Here is a 19,703-nt window from a genome sequence, read left to right as displayed (position 1 = left end):
GAGGAGGCCCAGAGGAAGACCTGGCACACGCTGGAGGGACTACGAACGCCTTGGGGTCCCACCGGAGGAGCTGGAGGACGTGTCTGGGGTGAGGGAAGGCTGGGAGTCCATATTTAGACTGCTGCCCCCACAACTTAGCCCCGGGTAAGGGTTAAGAAACTGGATGGAGTTTTATTTAAAAAGTAGGTTTGTGTCACTTATTATGGAGCTGACACTTTTACAGCACAAGTTGAATGAAATTGAATCTAAATAAGGTTAAACTAAACTGCATTTCTAGTAAAAGTCCAGCAGAGAGCAGTGCAGTGCAGTCTAGGGCTCAGCTGTACTGTGGCTTCCAAATGAAATCACGCCATGATTAAAACACATAAAATCAAACAAAAAGAAATGAGTACAAGCAGTAGATTGTTTGAACTTTATTTATCAGTCACCATGGCAACTGTTGTGGAATTGAGCTATGTCATTATGTGCATTCACATCGTCATGGTTACATTAATTAGTTACACTTTTTTGATGAAACATGAGCAAAGATGCTTTTAGTAAACATGTTAGAAAACGTTCTCCCAAACTGGAGATTTTCCCACTATTCATTGTAATGGTGAGGTAAGGTCAGGGCTGGACTGGCACTGAAGGCTGAACATCTGAACTGGATAGATTTGAAATGCCAATTGTTTTCTTATAACCACAGAGTTGGTTGTTCAATTCCAACACAGACCAGGACATATTATGTTTGGTTTCATGCTATTTGGGGACATTACATTGGCTAATTTCCTGGAGACTGATCCTAACCAACCTAAACTCTAACTTTAACCTATTTTATCCCATATCTGATCTTTAAAGGGCCACTATATGTTACTTTTTTGGTGGGGGGTCTGCCACCTGCCTCTCCCTGGGAAAATGTTATAGCTTTGCCTGTTCCACAGTTTTACATTTATTTAACTGCATGGAGACAAGGGGTTGATGTCACCAGGCAGTTACAGGTCAGACCTGCGGAGAGGTGACCACGCTCAAATAAGCATACATGTTTTTTGAAGGTATTTCTTAAATAATAACATAAATTTAAAAGGAAAAAACCCCAACAGAAAAGTTACATCAAAGTGCACTATGTTTTTGATCTAATAATAAGGAACTGCGTTATGGGGACCTATTTATTGTCCCCACTTTTCCCATGAATTGAGGTTCTATACAGATTTTAGTCCTCGCAATGTGATAAATACCCAGTCATATTGTTTTGACCTTATAGGCGAGACATACACATGATTGCCTCTTCTCAGATCTGACCTGTCACTTGGCCTGGAGGAGTCATCTGCTTATTTCCATGAAGATGGAAAAGATTTTATGCCATACTGTGGGACATTCTAGACAAAGCAACCTTAAAAGTTACATAGTGGACCTTTAAATTTGAATTTGAATTAAAAAATGTGATTCAGTTCATTTGTTTTGATAAATTCATTAGCCCTGAGACTCTAACGCTATTTATATTACTGTAACCCCCATAGACATTTGACCCAACATGATTTTATTCTCACACTTGAGTGCACGTAACGAATGAATCCAGGAAGCCCATACCTGCTCAGATCTCCAGCGTTTCTTTGATGCTTTCCACATCAAGGGACCAGGAAGTCCTCTCTTCTGTTGATCCATGACCTCCCTCCACCTCCCCCACGACGCCAGGAAGAACCTCTCCACCGACGCATACAGTCTATGGACCTTCTCAGACAGGACGTTAGCAGTTAGCGTGGGCCTCGGTCTCCAGGAAGTATCTGCTCCACTCGTTCTAGATCTTCTGACCCCAGCCCGGATGAAGGCTCTTGATTGGATAGATGGACCTATTCTTACTTCCTTCAGAAAGCAGGCCAAGTATTGTGTTGTCCCGCCTCCCATCTTCCTCCTGTCTGATGGTAAATGTGTCTCGTGGTGTTATCAGAATTCGCATGTGGTTTGGGTTAGTCACTTTTGAGGGAAAAATGACTTGTTTATTACGTTTTTGAAGACTAAATAGTGTTCTGTTTGAATTGTTGGCTGTACAGTGGTCATACTCACAGTCAAAAGTTTGAGGGCTTATTTTCCAGACCAAGTGGGGCCTTTCAATGTCGAGTTTTCACATTTTGATATAATGATATAATGTTGTTTCCTCATCAAAAACATACCTGGAGTTTTGTTTCATTCACGCATGTTTAAGACACAAACCCTACATATTTAGACTGAGTTCTTCTCTCAAACTGAAAACACTTTGTTCCACCTCGTGATGTCATGTGGTGATACAGGAAGTGCTCCACTGTGTTTTTAAACTCCACACACCTTCACTAGAATCATTTGGATAATTTTAACTCTGGAATTGCCAATCTCTACTGATCTAAAAGTACAAAAAAAATAAAAATAAAAAATACTACCACTTCATGACGTCACAAGGTGGAACAGAGCATTTTGAGTTTTGATGATGTAAAGAGACAAATAATAAATGGTTACTCAAACATCTGAGAATGAAACAAAACTCAAATCTGAGGTTTTTTTATACCATTATAGGACCGTAAAACCAAAAGTTTAGAGTGATCCTCCAGCAAGGTACTCCTGACCTTGGTTTAAACATGGCCGAGCTCAGTGGTACGTCCAGTGGCTGAACACCAAACATGGACAGTAGTGTACCATGTGACCACTCTGACCAATCAGAGCAAGAGCTAGCTAAAGTGGAGCAGAGCGAGCGAGACTAACAATTGACGATTTGTGCTGTGAAAAAGTTTATGATTTGAAAATAGTTGAAAACAAAATCCAACCTTTTTCAAAGCTGTAGGTCCCTGTCAGCCAAACCAGAGCAGTTTGTGTTCACATTGCGCTCTATGCTAAAAACGTTTTCTCGACTGTAAGGATTTTTTCTCAGCAGTAACAATGTACAGGTCCACCTCAGATTTTATAATTGATCCATGGGTCATTCGTGTGTCAGTACCTAGGCTCGGGTTGAGGGATGGATTCAAATTCCTTATGAGGACTTTATCAAACATGTGTGATAAAGTGTTGTTCAGTTCTATCATGTCCACAGCATCACATCACAACAAAGAAAGAGTTCATTGTTTCTGTATATGTATTTGTCTTCTACTTTTCCTTCAAAGTTGCTGGGACAACTTGTCAGGAGCAGTGAGTGAGCTATGTCATGACTGTCCTCTTTTGTCTTTCTCTTGATTTTATATTCCCGTTGAACGCATCTTTAAACATTTCCTCCACTGTTCATATCCCATCCATCCTGTCCTCATCACTCCCAAATAGAGCTTCAATATTTTTAGCATTGCTGTTGTCTGTTACTCCTACTTGCTGGTTAAATGCTTTTTAAATGGAATAATACCACCAATTTTACCTCTATATTAAAGCCCCATCATGTAACTGTTTAGTCAAAAACAAAAACAAAAACACACACACACAAAAAAAAAACAAAATACAAAAAAAAAACAAAAAAACAAAAAAACCCACACAAAAAAAAAACAACAAACAACTTTTTTTTCCTTCCTTTTTCCTTTTGGATATTTTTAATGTCTTGAGAAATGTATAAAACCTGTGTCCTTACTGTGATCGGGCTTGCATCTCCACAAACTTGACTGTTCCTTTGACTATAATCTTCCACAGTATGGCATAAAACTTGTCTATCTCCATAGAGAAAGTTCCGAAGTATGGTTTTAAATGTTTCTTTCCAAATGAAGGTAATGTCCCACCTCAGAAAGTTACACACTATGTTGCTTTAAATAAACTATTTCAATGAAGTTGCGCTGACAGAGAATATAGTAAAACTTATTCCATCTGTTGTAGTATGTTAAGTTGTCACATAACCAAAAAATAGACAGACATCTGTATCTAAGACGTTACTTTGACTACAACCAAAGACTTCTGATCTTAATTTTAAAATGTAAGTGTTTTAGAATATTTCACATGAAAGCGACCTATTAACATCACATCAACAGCTTTTTTTGTATTTTCTGTTGCATTGCCAGAACATGAACCATTTTCCTGCACGATGGGCCCCTCCCTTGGGTTTGGTCTTTATGAACCTGTCGGGACTTCTATTCGTCTTGGTTGTGGATATGCAGTGACTTTATGAGGCTGTTTGTTTGCTTGGTGGCGGAGCTCCAGCAGACTGCTCCAGGAGACAGGAAGGCAGCCCTGAAGAGCGGCTGATGTCATGATTCTAGGTAAAATGGACTTTGGTGCAAGGCCAAATAGCTGCAGTTCCTGTTCACTTTGACTAGATACTTTATTCTCCCCATGCGGAGATTTGTCTGCTGCGTTTGACCCAATCTTTAACCACACTGGGTGAAGTGGTGGAGCAGTAGGTGAACACAATTGAACATTAGGGAAAGCTTATGTAATTGGAAGAACAAAATGTTAAATTATGCACAAAAGCTGGTATTTTCAAAGGTTAGAAAAATCTAAAGAAGCTGTGCAAAAAATTTTCAAATAATTTAAAACAGATCTATTCAAAATTGAAAGTTTTTAATCATGTTCTAGTGGTTTCCCCTTCTCAGTTACCCTCTCAACGTTGTAGTTATTGTGATTTGTGCATGTCTGAGAATTTTTATATTATATGAAAGACGTCAAGACATCATTGCTCCGATCAACCCACATTTTCACCGCCATCAGCATACGCCCTGCTCTGTACTTACTTTATTTTCTTAATCAGTGATATGTATAGGATTCGACAGTGTCATATTAGTACAAATGAAAAAAATAATAAAATCTGCCCCTCGCTAGCACGATGTGCAGCTATCAATAGGAGGTGCAGACGACTTTGCAGCTCTTTGCAGTAATGACTTTACTGCAACATCAGCTCCCTTTGGGCAACACAGTTTTTCACTGAGTTTTTTTACTTAGTCCTTTGAGATCAATATTGCGATTTAAAATGTACAAATTATAAGATAATGATCCACAGTTGTCATACATTATAACTTTGTAGGAGACACAAGCACAATATATCCTCTTTAATATTCAGTCACTCAGTCAATTCTTTTTATTTTTTTATTTATTTTTTATTTTTTGCAGTGTAGGTAATATGTCTAAATAAAGCATAACACCTTAAAAAGAATGATCTGATCTGGTTGCCGTGTGGGAGAGGGGCTGTCCAGGTCTTCCCACAGACACCGCGGGACATGGACCATAAAAGGACCATAAAACCCTCCGAGCACAAGGAGCAGTCAGGCCAAAGTCCGGACGCAATATACAACCAGGAAACCATTCACATGTCATTACAATGCATCCAGAGATGGGCTTCAATTCAAAATCTGCACCTAGACAATAAAGAAATATTCAGCACTAAATTTAGCAAGGTAGTATTTTTTTTACATTTAAAAGTTATATTATATAAAACTAGTTATTTTGCTGTTACGCAGTGAGTTACGTATGGGTTACATCACATGTGTCAAACTCAAGGCCTGTGGGCCAAATGTGGCCCTCTACATCATTTTATGTGGCCCTCGACAGGGTAAATTAAAAGGTATGATGGTTTTAAAATGTCATTTTATCAGGAGATACAGTTACACAGCCATATTTTTACATCTAGGAAAATGCATATACAACATTTGTAACTTAAATAAGTAATAAATACAGAAATAGATAATCAACAAGTTTAAAAAGTAGTTAGATTTATTTTACATTTGGCCTTTTGAGAGCAGACATTTTGCTGATGTGGCCCTCGGTGAAAATGTGTTTGACGCCCCTGGGTTACATGTTGTTGAAAGTGTGTTACATTGGAATTACATGTTATTAGATGCTGTTGCTTGATTACATATTATTACATGTTATTACATTGCATTACATGAGTTATGAGTCATGTTATTACAGATGGTTACACCGTGCAAGATATTTGAATTATATGGTGTAGTTTGTTACATGTTTTACCAGACTTGTTATACACTGCATTATATTTGGGTTACACATTATTACAAGTTGTTACAAATTAAATTATATTTGAATTACAGGTTGTTGTTTGTTACAAATTACATTACTGTCATGATGCCTGCATTGTCTGTCTCCCTGTGTGCTCTCCCCCTCCCCTACCTGTCCGAATCCGGAGCTGGGCGGAGTTCCTACTCCTCCCGTGCGCACCTGGGGCGCATTACCGCAATCATCACCACCTGCTGTCGAGTATATGAGGGCTCGGCAGAAGACACTTGGAGCCAGACCGTCCGTGTGTAAACATTCCTGCTCTCTCGCTCGTTCCTGCTCCTGGCCCTGTGCTCCAGCTCCGGTACAGTCCATCCCTTGTCTTCACCTCCTGTCCTGTCTTGGTCTCCGTCTTGCTTCCCGTCTCCTGCCCTGGCTCCCGCTCTCTGGATTACTCCTGCTCAGCCCTCCCTGGTCTCGTCTCCGGTCCTGTCCCGCTCCGACCCTGGTTGTCTCCCTGTCTGCTCTGGACTACCACCGCTTGGCTTGCTATGGTCCCGTGCCCGATCCTGTCCTCGTCCGGTCCTGTTTTTTTCCGTTCCTGCTCACCACTCCGCCCGCCTGGTTTGCCTCCCAGGTGTTTGATGAACTATTGACTCTTGTTATTTCACAAACTGTAAATAAACACTGTAAAATTGCCCCAAGTCTGCATTCCTTGGTCCGCTCCTGCACCTGCCGCTACGACAATTACATTTGAGTTTCTTGTTATAACATTTGTGGTTTAAGGTTGTCACACATAACATCACCATTTGTGTGAACTGTTACTACAGGTTGTCGCACAGTGCATTCAATTTCAGTTACATGTTACAGGTTTTTAATAACTTTTAATCAACATGATACAGGTTGGTGCATAGTAGATTACATTTGAATGACGCATCATTTCAGCATGTTAGACATTACACATGAGTTACACCTTATTACAGGTTGTTACAAATTGCTTTACTTTTGAGTTACTTGTAGATTGTTACAAATTGTGTTACATTTGAGTTCACTTGCGTTTGTGTTACATGTTAATACACATTTTTACGCATTTCAGTTGCATGTTATTACAGGTTTTTACAAATTGGATTACTTTTGAGTTACATACAGTGCATTACATTTGAATTGCCATTTCAGGTTGTTACACATTATATTTAAGTTACATGATATTACAGGTGGTTACTGTTATTTTAATTTATAAAATGGTGTTGAGGTAAAAACAATGTATAAAATATAGTGTAAAATAAAGAGAATATTTTTATCCTTCACTTAAACAGGTGAACTATTGCACATTATACACAGAGGCATTTGACTGGTCAGTAGAGAGGTCTGTCCACTAACACAAATTGTTAAGCAACGTCAAAAAAAACAACCCAAAAACATTTAATTATTACTATTATTATTACAAAGGTTATTACAGAGATTGTTAGTAAACCAAAGCATGTCTTCTCATATCTCAACTTGTTTACAGTGTCTTCATTTGTCATGCATTGTTGCTGGGTTTCCCTGGGGGCTCCTTGAGAAGAATAGCACTGGTGTGAAACTGGCTTTGCTCTGGATCCCTGACTCTACTTCCTGTCTCTGCACGTCCCACTTCCTGTCAGAGACACCCTTGGGAGTCCACTGAGCATCTGCGTGTCCATCGCTGGTGAGGAGTTCAGGGAGGATGGTAAATCCCAGCGCTCTGTGGGGAGTCTGTCAGGGCTCATCAGGGAAGAGTCACAAACAAAACTCACTCAGGCGTTTGATTAGGGAGAATGGGTATGAAGTGGTTGGATACATTTTCTTGAGTGGAGTGATTCAACATTTTCCACAAAATAGAAAACAAAATGCCAATGTTTAATTAAAGAGTCACTATGCACCTCTTCTGGTGAAGGGTCTGGCACATGCTTGTCTCCATACAGATGTTATTGATTTGGCCTGGAATAATCTACAGAAAGACATTAGTCTTATCTATCTCGATAAGTGTTTTATAGCCAAAACTGTAGAGAAAAACATATATTCTTAACTTGCGTGGACTCAGCTCGCCACAGGTCTGATGATATATGTGATTTTAGCGATTGTAAAATTCCAACTCATGCTTCAGAGGTTGACAAAGTGGGGCCTACAGGCCAAACTTGACCCTACAGGAGGTTTAACTTGTCCCACAAATATATATATATATATATATATATATATATATATATATATATATATATATATATATATATATATATATATATATATATATATATATATATATATATATATATATATATATATATATATATATATATATATAAATCTGTTGCAGATACACAAAAACGTGTATATGTAGTGCTAATTTTTAGCTCCACATATGCTACTAGGCATTTGAATTGCATTTCACTTGAGAACATTTCCAATTTGTACATTTAACATCTTTCACACATAGACCCCTCCTACACCTATCTGCATGTGCGAGCTGTGTCAGAAGCACTTTGCTTAACACCACTTGACCCTGTGACCTGCACTAGTTAAACGCACATTAACACTTGTGGTACATTGAAGTGACATCTAGTTTCTGACTGTATTTTCCATAGGGTTTACTGTTAGGTGCAGGGGTTCTATAAGGTGAAGCGTCTCTTCTAATCAGGCCTGTGTGCACTGAGGGCCTTTGTCTGGCTTCAGCATGCCTGCACTCATTACCACACACTAAAGGGTACATGTGGGTCAGATCCCTAGTCTTTGGGACTTTTGGTGAATGAGAATATATTTCAAAGTGTTTATGAAAGAGAATAAAAAAAGGATGTGTGTTTACAAAAATGTTAATCTGAGAAGTTAAGATCTCATATTTGGTCCATGTTTGGAAATACATTCATAATAATTTATACATTATTTTACATGTTGTAAAAATGCATTATTACAAAATATTTTTCAGTAACTTGGGTTTTCTGTGGGCTCTCTTCACTTGGATTTAGGTCGACCTGCCTCACATCTATGGGGAATCTTAAGTGCTGAAAGGGGCTGTAATCTTAAGTCATTAAAACAAGTGAAAACAATGAACGCACATGGGCAACATCGGGTCCATATAGGACCATACAATTCCCAGAAACGCTGCCCTCTCTCACACACTTGGGGTGGGGTGCTGGGGGAGATCCCTATCGTCCGGCGGGGCATGTTTCACACGTGTGACCACACTGTTTATGTTGTGGAGGGGCCGAGTGCCACAGGACAATGCCGGGACGTCCCGTGCACGACAGGGCCGTGTGTTAAGCCCAGACCGCGCACCATTGTTTGTTGTTGTTAGCATGTCAGAATGCTCACTCAGCTGTTACACGACCTTTCACCTCCTGTGTTCAGTTTAGTTGCTGAGACATAAGTAAATAAACAATGTACAATTTTAAACTATGTAAAATAAATTTTCTACACACACACAAAAAAAAAAAAAAAAAAAAAAAAAAAAAAAAAAAAAAATCAACAGTGTTTTGATATTATTTAAAGTTCTGGACATGGCATGTTTGATTCCATTCATTTATTGGTTTCCATAGAAATGGAATCAAACATGGCAAACATGTTCCTCATGGCCAAATTAAGAGTTGGGTTTGTGGAGATGCAATATATATATATATATATATATATATATATATATATATATATATATATATATATATATATATATATATATATATATATATATATATATATATATATATATATATATATATATATATATATATATATATATATATCATACCATCATTTTCCATCAAATCAATCATTTTATAGAGATGGTCAAATCTAAGCTGGACAAGCGCAGGGTTGTGGGTGCTGTGTTCTTGGACCTACGTGAAGTGAACGGAACGGTCAACCACTCTGTGTTACTCAGAAAGCTGAGCAATTACAATCTGTAGTGCACTGCAGTGGATACAATCATATCTTAGTGACCATGTCATGTGCATATGACATTCTCAGGATGTTGAGCCTGAGGAGCTCACCATCTCAGGCTTGTGACATTGGTGTCCCAGAGTTCATTTCATTTATTGGTTTATTAGGACAGTGTACAGTTACATTAAGCACAGTGGCAGATATGTTTGTACCAGATTGTAGCTCATAGCTAATTTCCATCTGTCCATCAGGACTCAATGTTGTTTGCCATCTATATTAACGCATGCTGTTGACATGTCCGATGGAAAGTTGCAGGTCTCACTAAGCAGATTTCATCCCTTGAGTTAAAATGGCTCTGAGATGCTGCCAAATTCTAGATAGGAGACCTATCTTGAATACAGGAGAATAAAAATTATTAACACTCATGAAACACATTAAATACGGCTTTGAGCTTTAACATATTCAGAAGTTCTACAAGGTAATATTAGATTAATAAGTCTCCTTTAAAAATGCATTTGCACAACAATCAAAAAATTACAACACATTGCTTTACAGCTCTGTACATACCATGTTCGTGTTGAAAATTCAAAACCACCGTCCTTGCCTATTGCTTTGCAGTTGGCCTCAGACCATCACATCACCGCTAATACAACCACAGTATGTATACAACCAGCTTCGTTTATATTCATGACACGGTATGGAAGTGTTTAAAACTAGTACACTCCCGTCCCCTCCCGCGCTTCCTTGCATTTTCGGAATATTTCCGACGACCACAACATTCTTTCCCAACTTTCTGCGGCGCGCTCCAGTCTTCTCTGCATCGCGTCCTCTCATTTCAGTGAGGATGTCCCCAGCCGACACCACGTTCATTCCTGCTGTCACTGCTCTACTCGTCTGGGGTCTATTTTCTGCATGTAATTGGAACTGATATGTCTTTATGTAAGGGCCAACAACCACAACACGGAGTTTTTGGGTGTCTCAGAAGAGTCTTGGGTGCCGCATGTCAGGTTGTTTTGAATCGTGAGATGATTTAGATTACAGTAAAGTTTAGTTAAGCTAAATTTGTTGGTTGAAATACAGATGAGAGATTTCCTATTGGGGCCAGCTTAATCCAAGGAACCTGATCTCTAGATTCTTGACGTTGCTTTACAATTTCATGCATTACTTATCAACTGTAAAGCTATACCATGGGGCAGGCTGACAAAATCAACAGGTTTACATGCTCCAAATGCACAAAACAACAGTCAGACCGCTTGTCCCAGTCTACAGCAGGTCAAAGAACTGAATAGGTGTGAACAACGGGCTACGAGATGTTAAGGGGCATTTAGTAATATCGCATTGGCACTAAAACTTTGCAGCTATAATTACTATAAAAAAAAAGAAAAAAGATATCATACCACACTGCCACTTTTGGAAGGCATAGAGAAGCGACATCTCATTTATATTAATCATGAAACTGTCAGACACGTTACCATTTGTGTTACTCACAAGTTATTTTCATTTTGCACAAATAAGCACAATGAAGCTCCGGTTTTGCTTTCACTTTTACAGGGAGACCACAACAAAACAAGACGTGCTGGTCCGTGATGGATGTGCTGCAGTTGATCATCGCTGCTGGTCTAAAACGAGGGAGTACACATCCAGACACATGTACGTTTGCCTTATTGCTTGGTTGTTTCCTACCCTGTGCAGTTGAACGCCTCTCGTAGTATGCACCTAATGCAAATGGGACTGTGCCGTTACATGCAGCGGGCATCCGAGTACGAACCGGCTTCTCCCGATGTGTTATTGGGATCTTTGACATTCAATTTACAACACCACAGTGCTAATTCCCAAGCTTACATACCTTTTGATAAATTGACTTAATTTGGACTAGGCCAGTTATCTGGTATCTGTATGTAAAATGATTCATTTTATGTTCATGCTTTTAGTTAAAGATGCGTAATATAACTTTTTAGTGGAGGATCAGCCACCTTTTTGTCTCTATGGAGATGCTGTGTTGGACAAATTGTCAGGAATGTCCGACGCAACATGGCATTAGACTTTCTAAAGACGAGCTAATCTGAACTGCCATGTGTGTGCGCAAATTGATGGAGTTAAATATATCGCGTGGCATTGTTCAAACATGAGTCAGTGCAAACCAGGATTCATGGAGCCAAGCCTCATCTCACTATTTGAGTCTTAACTTTGCATGAAAATGTATTTAAGACATTTACCATCACCTCAACAATAGTGATACATATTATGCTATCTGGAAAAACAAAAAAAAAACAAAAAAAAAACTTTTAGCACAGTAATAAAATATAATAATAATAATAATAATAATAATAATAATAATAATAATAATAATAATAATAATAATAATAACAATAATAATAATAATAACAATAATAATAATAATAATAATAATAATAAATACCAATTGTTTTATTATATGTCCACATACTAAAGTGTTTGCCATTTGTCATCTCACATGTCAATAACATTCTGGATGTATCTGGATCAGACACTGTGCTAATAAAAAATAGATACTTTCTTCTCAGAAATGTCTTAACTGATTTATTTATTTTTAAATCTATGCACCTTATATCCATGATTTACACTAGAACTAATCTGTGTCATGTCAACAGTCTGTCCAAGTGTTCAGATTAAACGGCCCATTTTCTGATCTACCGTAAATTTCGGACTACAGAGCGCACCTTGATATAAGCCGCACCAGCTAAATTTGAAGAGAAAATCAATTTTGTACATATATAAGCCGCACCTGAATGTAAGCCGCAGGTTTTCATATTGTAACATGAGACATTTACACAGAAAGACGGTGCACCGACACACTTTTTTTTAAACTGTGCCTGAAAATTGGCACCAACACGACAACAACACGGGATGAACACATCTGCAGGTTTATAAAATAAAGCTGCACCAACACGGAAAATCTGCTTTTATTTCCTCTGAAAACTTTTGTCGTCTTTTTACATTGACCAAGTTGGATTCATTGATGTCGAGCTTACGTGCAGTGGCTCTATTTCAGGGGTCGGCAACCCGCGGCTCCGGAGCCGTATGCGCCTCTTTCAGCCTCATACTGCGGCTCTGCGTGGCTTGGGAACTAACACAGACACAGCTCACAGTCCTGCGTAAAGAGCCCTGATTTTCAGACGCTGTGCGCACAGGGGTCAGGAGCAACTTTCGCCCGTCCCTAATGACACACTAATAAGCTCGTCCGTAGATGTATCATGAAAATCCTGCTGGAAATCGCCACAGAAATCTATTTGATGTAGTAGCAAGTTTATTATCTGCTCTTGTCTCCGCGGTGACATATCACATATAACACATCAGACACGACGCACAAAAGTAGAGCCACAAGCGAGTGAAAATGAGCCAAAACAAAAGTCTTTGGAGAGCTTTTAACAAAGGGGAAAAGGACAACTGAGGAGCCAGAAGAGGAGACTACGACCTCCAAGAAAAAGAAAGATAAATTTAACAGACAATGCCTACTTAAAATCTGGGTTTGTCGCTGCAGGTGACTCACACGTACAGTCCGCTCTGCGTAACATACGGGAAAAGCAAATAAGGCAATGAAACCTTCAAAACTGCTTTGGCACATGGAGAATAAGCACCTGGGATAAAATGATACGCTACGAGTTTTTTTGTTGTTGTTTTTTTAAAGAAACTGCGGAGTAGAGTAGACATAATCACATAATCAGCGCGATGCATGATGCAGCGGTTTGGTGAGTTGTATTTTTTTAATGCACTTAAGTTGTTTTTGCCATATTTATCTGCCACGTGTAGAAGGCTTGTCCGTGAAAGTAAAACCTACATTATTCCGTTACATTATTGTTATTATACAGTGTTATCTTCATTTTAGATGTCAAAAAGTATTTGCGGCTCCCAGTGTTTTATTTTACGTGGAAAGTGGATCCAAATGGCTCTTTGCGTGTTAAAGGCCGACCCCTGCTCTGTTTCCTTTCTGTTTCTTTATCTTAAAAACGGCATCATATCCATTTCATGATGCGCAAAATGATCGTTCAAAATCAAAACTAGTGAATTCTTCAGAGCAGAATCTTTCCCCACGTCTGTCTCACTTTTACGTTTACAGCTAGAGAGCGCCCCCCAGGGGCCGTTATCCAGTAAAATTCCATATATAAGCCGCACTGCTGTAAAAGCCGCAGGGCTCAAAGCGTGGAAAAAAAGTAGCGGCTTATAATCCGAAATTTACGGTATGTCATAATGTTGTTTCCTCGTCACAAACATATCTGGAGTTTTGGAGTTGTCTTTTGTTTTTTTCACACATGTTTAACACAAAACGCTGCATATTTAGGCTGAGTTCTACCTTCGAATAGAAAAGACTCTGTTCCACATTGTGATGTCATGTGGTAATACAGGAAGTGCTCCACCTTTTCTTTAAACTCCATACAACTTCACTCGAATCATTTGGATAATTTCAGCCCTGGAATTTTCTCCAGTAAGAGTACTAGTACTTAATACAAAATATTACTCAAGTAGGAGTAAAAGTACACTGCTAGAAAAGTAATCTGAAAAGTACAATTTCTTTAAAAGTGAACTGAAAATGTAACTGAGTACTACCCACCTCTGGTACATATACACTATTTTAAGTTTAGATGTGAAATAATTGTGCATGTGCAGATCATATTAAAAAGCCACAATTACGGATATTATTTTACATGTGAAAGTTTAAAATGCAGTTGGAGCGTCTTTCGGATATTTCTTCACTTACGGGGCAGCAGGGAACACGAAACTAGCTGCTGACGCTGATGGATTTGCAGTTTAAGATTTTGACAAATAGATTTTTACAGATCTGACCTAAAACCGCAGAGGGATTGGAAAATGTAGAAATCCAAATACATACGGTGTGTTTTTTGGAAAGCGGGAGTCAGTAATTCAGGTTAAAGTCGATTTGTTTTCAATTATCTAAAACCTGTAAAACCGCTGCTGTAATCCTGGAGCTTTCAAACTGCATGGAAACAGACACAGAGCTGTTTAAGGATAAAGTGCATTTGACAGGTTTTCATGTTTTTTTCTAATAACTGCTTGGTTTGGCGGGATAGTACCTGTGGTAAATATTTATAATAGTTCTATACCAGTCAAGTGAGTTTGTGAGTTCTATGTAACTGTGAGCTCTAAAAGGAAAAGGCAGTACACAGAGTTCTGTCCAAAATGCAGGGACATTTTACCCACAAAGAACCTTTTTTTTTTTTTTTAGGACAGTGTGAACATTATAGGAACACTATGTAACTTTCTGGAGGTGGCACGTTGCCTACATGATGCAGTGGAAATTGAAAGTTACTTTACAGTACTTCTGAACGTTCTTCAGTAGCAAAAGTAGCTCAGCTGGTCGAGTGTTTGTCCACTGATTTGAAGTTTGGCAGTTCAAATCCCTCTCTCGACATAAATGTCATTGGTTGAGTGGTCAGATCCACTGACCCACAGGTTGGGGGTGTGATTCCAGCTCTCACGGATTAATACTGTCATTGTGCCCTTTAGCAAGACACTTGACCCACCTCACCCTGAGTGTTTGTGTACACTGTTGTATGAATGTGTGTGTGAATTGGGGGGTGGTTCTTTGCTTTGAGTGCCTTTAAGGTGAACAGGCACTATATGAAAATATCACCAAATAAGAGTTGAGTTTGTGGAAGTACAAGTCCACAGTAAAGATGCATATTGGAGTTTCCAGTGCTTTTATTTAAGAAAATAAAGGTGTTGTACAAAATGTCCTGGGAGAATTCCCCCAGATTACCTTAAGGCCCTACAGCTTAAAGCCACAGGATGTAACTTTTAATTAAAAAAATTACTAAAATAAAAGCATGTTTTTTCATGGTTGTGTTTACAGCACTGAAAAAACATGCATCCTTACAGTGAGTGGGCTTGCATCTCCACAAACCTCATTCCACAGAATGGAATAAAAACTTTTCTCATTCTCAATGGAGAATGTTCTGGAGTATGGTTTTAACTTTCTATTTCGATTGAATCAGGTGACATGATACCTCCAAAAAGTGGCATACTATACCTTTAAATGGACACATGATATCTTCAGCTTTACACAGAGACAGCAGGCCTCGTCAGTAACTTGCATTAGGGTTGAAAATTGCTTCTATGTTTTTCCAATACATTTTGGAAGAATTTTAGTATAATAACAGCAAAGCAAAATAGTTTTTCCTATTCACAAATAATGATTTTGTTGGTTTATATGGTACAGAATTACAGTATTTTCTACATGAATAAACAGTTTTATCCAAGCGTCCACTTTACTCCTAAAACAGCGTTACCCGTGCCAGCTTCAGCCTGCATAATTACACAAGCCCTTCACTCCTCTGTCACCTCACTCATTTAAATTAGCATGTTTTTTCTTTACTGCAACCAACATGATCATTATCCACTTTCACCTCTAAATCACTATCACTTGCTGTGACCACACTCCAAACAGCTGCACCAAAGCATTACTTTAGCCTTCAAACAAGAGGATTTAGGAAAAACTGAAGATTTGTAGCTGTAATGTTTCATTTCAAGTAGACAGATTATGCTAAATCAACTTATATGAGTTTCTGTAATGGTTGTTACAGCATAATCTTACTCAAAACTTGAGTAATTTTGTATTGTCCAGTGTTTGAGGCAAGTGCTCTGAAAATGTCTGTTTTCATCACCTCACAAACCCAGCCCACTGCTTTGTATTTATTTTATTTATTTAAGGACAGCCCCTTAAGATGATCTATCTCCTGGTAGGGCCAAAGGAAACCTACACTGACATGGGAGAAACTCACATAGAAAAGCCATAACTTCTTGCTGTGAGGAGCTCAACCACAGTGCTGAGCTAGCATTAAAGTTGGTTAGCTAATCTGAACATTGAAATGATTAATACAACATCTATGTGTTAGTGACATGCTTACAGCAGTCATGTAGTTCCTTGTGTTTCCTCTTTTCAGTTTCACTATTCATGGGCTTCAGGCAAATGATCAAATGATTTTGTGAGGACCTATAATATTCTGATGGTAATTGTGTTATTGCAATTTAAGAAAATAAAGGTGTTGTGCAAAATGTCCTAGAACAATACCCTCAGGCCCCCTCAGGAACGTGATTTATGCAATATAAAAAAGGATCTAAATGGCTAGGAAAGGCCCTAAAGTCACAGTATGTAACTTTTTAATAAAAAAAGAAAGAAAGAAAGAAAGAAAGTATGTTTTTTTCATATTAGTTGTGTTTACGTCACTGAAACACATATAAAAAACATGCGTTCTTACTTTGGGCTTGCATCTCCACACACCTTATCTCGATCTCAATAGAGAATGTTCCAATGTATGAATTTAACTTTCTGTTTCCATGGAATCAGGTGACATGACACCTCCAAAAAGTTACATACTGTACCTTTAAATAGACACATGATAGCTTCAGTTTAACTCCATTGCATGTCTGCTCAGTAAGTTGCATTAGGGTTGAAAATTATTATTGTTGCTTTAACAATGGAAGACATTTGTGATGCCAAATCCTTTAAAAGGAAACCTTTTTCCTTAAACCCATGGATTGACAGCTGTGGGCATCATACACCAAGTCCATATGTGAAATTGAAAACAAAATACTGAAATTGAAAACAAAGTATTTAAAAATACCATATTAAAAAAGAAAACATGGGAGCCTTGGGAACATAGAAAAATAAACTTTTTTTTCATGATTTTTAGGATCAAATAATTTTCATTTACACAATGCACCAGTCTTTTTCACTGTAGGAGGTGACTCACTTTGTCATTTCTTTTAAAATCCTTGAGCTGTGTTCACTGCTGTCAACAATTTAGCCAAACCTCTCCCAGCTTGCATCGTGGGTAAACAACCATTAACAAGTCAAACGAAATAAAACTGTAAATAATTTGGCCATGTGTTCAAAAGCGCATCACAAACTTGGAGATGGAATATACAAAATTATGTGCAGAAACTCTGCCATTATCCCACTAAGCTTATAAATCACTTTCTCTTTCAAAACAACAGGCCTGAAAGAAAATTGTTAGTTTTTGTGCTTGGTTTGTGATCACACATAAGTCATTCTATGCGGAGAACAGTTCATAAAATGCAGAGTCATATTTGGGTGACGACCAGAACCGCAGTTTGTCGCCACGGTTTCAAATGAACTCACAAAAATATGAAGTATGAGGTTTTGCATCTGAAACAGTTTGTATTTGAAGACTACAGGTCCAAGCTTCTCTAATTTGACTCCAAAATGTCTCAGTATATCTGCATTTGAGATGTTTTTATAAAAAATAAATATACTAATCTGCAATGTAGTTTGTATAAAAGTGGTGTTATTGTTATCGACTAAATATTGATGTTCAAGTCTCTTGCCTACCCATTAAAGTCACCACACACAACTGGAATAAAAGACAAGACAATGGAAAAAATGTGGACCGTCTTGCTGTGAGAAAAGAACGCTGGCTCACCACTTCCACCAGGCAGCTGTGTGTGTGTTAAAGGATTTGAGACATGCTAATGTTGTTATCAAGCTACTTTATTACACAAATGTGAAGTGTTTGGATTTTACTTTTAAATTATGAAAAAATATTAAGTCAAATCATTGTCAAATTATCAAATAGTTTCAATGCTGTGAAATTAAATCAACTAGGCTGTAGATCATGTTTGACATATCTCACAGACATTTTGGTTATCCTAATTTTCAGCTAGCCTAATGTTATAGGCGCTGTACCTGATTTGTACTGTCTTAAAAACTTGAAAAACAGAACTAGTTCATTTTAAACAGTTCACAGTGGTCTAAAGTTATACCTCACTTACCTTTTGCATTCCAAGCACCCTGATTATTTACTGCAATGAGTTTATAAGTGCTCTTCACAACTCTCAGAGACCAAAGCATTTTCCTGTCACAGTAAAGCTAACGCCCACTTCCTAATTACTGGAAAATAAAATTCTTTCTAATTAGATGCAGATAGTATGCAGCAGAATTATTTTGTCCTCAAGAGTTGCTTTCCCTCCTGTCCTGCTTTGTGGGGGCTCCCCAGGGAACAGTTCTAGCACCTTTCCTCTTCACCTTCTACCACAGACTTCAGGTGGTGGACTTCTGCAGACACCATTCTGCCAAGGTCTCTCTTGGATAGGTCTCCCTTGAAAAAGAGATTCTAGGAACTTCCTGTTAAAATAAAGGCTAAATAAATACAAATCACCTACACAATTTTATAGTATATTAAACTACCAGTCAAAAGTTTGAACATATCCACATGTTTACTGCTTTCTACACTCTATATACACACAGAATACATCAAATAGACAGTGCAAGATATATGGAATTATGTAATAAAAAATAACTGAACTATATATATGATGAAAAAGTGAGTCCTAACCTTTGACTGGTAGTGTATATACTGTATATGAACACAAACATATTCAAGGTTAAAAAGTAATTTGAAGATGCCATACCTAGATTTAGTCAGTTGGTTTTCTTTCTTGAAAACACCAACCTACTCACTTTAGATATATAATAAAGAAATGATCGTATTGTGATTTTGAATGACATTTTAAACGCTCCATTGTTTTGTGTTTTTGCGCATTTTAATCTGTCAACATTATCATAGGTGTCTAGACCTAGACAAACAGTCATTTCTAGCCATCAATTGACCCGTGCATTCAGATCGCAGTTAAATCTATGGGTCCAAGTGCCTGGTGGGTAGAGTGCGAGTTTAGAAAGTGAATAATTATGCATCGTTTTGAGGAATTTTAATTATTGCTTTGTTGGGACAGAGGTGGTGTGAGGTTAGGACTAGACAGAACAGGACATCTCTGTATGTTTTTCACTTACATGCACTAAATATTTGTGATATAGTGAGATTTTAACCTAAAAGTCTCTCTTGAATTTTCCTAGTAAGGTTTTGGGTTTGATTCCTGGTGTGGTTGGTGTTTGCATTTTCTGCCGTTGCATGGAAACTACTGGAAGACAGTAGCTCAGTTGGTAG

Source organism: Periophthalmus magnuspinnatus, chromosome 7 (assembly GCF_009829125.3).
Source record: "Periophthalmus magnuspinnatus isolate fPerMag1 chromosome 7, fPerMag1.2.pri, whole genome shotgun sequence".
In the NCBI taxonomy this organism is placed as follows: domain Eukaryota; kingdom Metazoa; phylum Chordata; class Actinopteri; order Gobiiformes; family Gobiidae; genus Periophthalmus; species Periophthalmus magnuspinnatus.
Note: the sequence above shows the minus strand (reverse complement) of the source record.